Source organism: Peromyscus leucopus, unplaced genomic scaffold (assembly GCF_004664715.2).
Source record: "Peromyscus leucopus breed LL Stock unplaced genomic scaffold, UCI_PerLeu_2.1 scaffold_92, whole genome shotgun sequence".
Classification (NCBI taxonomy): Eukaryota; Metazoa; Chordata; class Mammalia; order Rodentia; family Cricetidae; genus Peromyscus; species Peromyscus leucopus.
The window spans coordinates 147,438-149,063 of record NW_023505860.1 but is presented as its reverse complement, the minus strand read 5'-3'; the positions used below and the strand labels follow the sequence as shown (position 1 = coordinate 149,063).

Here is a 1,626-nt window from a genome sequence, read left to right as displayed (position 1 = left end):
GTTGGCACATGCCTTTAATCCCAGCACTCAGGAGGCAGAGGAAGGTGGATCTCTGCGAGTTCAAGGCCAGCCTGAGCTACAGAGTGAGTTCCAGGAAAGGCGCAAAGCTACATAGAGAAACCCTGTCTCAAAAAAAAAAAAGTGTTTAGTTACTTCCATAACATTTGTGCCACTAGTAGGTTTATCTTGCAGACAGGTCAATGCTGTAGTTCATATAGGGTTTATAGTTAGATGAGGCTGATGATTACTTTTCTTCTTCATTATCACTTTTCAGCACTATAAATGCTAGTCAGTATGGATGAAGCTTTTACTTGGGTACTAGTTTGATTTCTCTATATTTTGAAGACATAAGGATGTGTTTTCTTCAGATCTTAACAGGATGTTATAGAAGTGACCAATATCATTAGCAATAGCATATGATGTTTGAGGGTGTCTATGTGACCCCATGCCAGTGACTCAAAAAGATGCAATCAGGCTTTACAGACACTACTGTCCCCTGTCACCACCTACTACAAACTATGGTCAACCCCACCATGTTCCTTGACATATTGTGAGCCCTGGGTCCTGTCTTCTTTGAGCTGTTTGCAGACAAAGTTCCAAAGACAGCAGAAAACTTTCGTACTCTGAGCACTGGAGAGAAAGGATTTTGTGTGTAAGGGTTTCTTCTTTCCCAGAATCATTCCAGGATTTATGTAGCAGGGTAGTGACTTCACATGCCATAATGGCACTGGTGGCAGGTCCATCTATGGGGAAAAATTTGAAGATGAGAACTTCATCCTGAAGCATATAGGTCCTGGTACTTTGTCCATGGCAAATGCTGGACCAAACACAAATGGTTCCCCTTTTTTTTATCTGCACTACTAAGATGGAGTAGTTGGATGGCAAACATATGGTCTTTTGGAAAGTAAAAGAAGGTGTGAGCATCATGGAAGCCATGGAGTGTTTTGGGTCTAGAAATGTCAAGACTACCAAGAAGGTCACCATTTTGGACGGTGGGCAGCTGTAATTCTTTTAACTTTCGGGCATCTTATCCACCAGACCATTCCTTCTGCGACCCAGTGTAGCACCCCTACCCCATCTGCTCACAATACCCTGTGATCTCTGCTCTCACTGAAATTCTTTGGGTTTCCATATTTTTTCTCATTCCACTCCAAGCCTAGCTGGATTGCAGAGTTACGTTTACAATTATGAATAAAAACTAAATAAGAAAAAAAAAACATGCAACCCATACCACCCATACCTGGTACTGTGGTCTTATTTTATAACATATGATATCTGTCTCCCCCATTATATGCTAGCTCCATTTAAATTCCTTTTATAGATTTATAAATTTTAGGAAGCCTCTACAGTAGTAGGTTTCTATAAGGCCTTTCTTGGCCTTTAGTGTTAATTATCCATATTCCCTCTTTAAATCCGACCTTCTATTCTCCCCATTCAATCTTCCAATTTTAGTTTCCTATTTATAAGCCTGTGTTCTACTTCCCCTTGTGCATGTTTAGTAGGTGAACATGTACATGTGGGTGCACATACACATATATGCACACCCATGAGGAAGCGATAAGCCAACCTTGGGTTTGTTCCTCAGGAGCCATTCCTCTTTGATTTTGGGAGACAGAGTCTCTCCTT

General features: G+C 41.1%; 1 pseudogene; it reads left to right on the top strand.

Annotated features, from left to right (window-relative positions):
• The first annotated feature begins 518 nt into the window (after positions 1–518).
• Positions 519–1,008, top strand: LOC114682137 (annotated as a pseudogene).
• Positions 1,009–1,626: the final 618 nt, after the last annotated feature.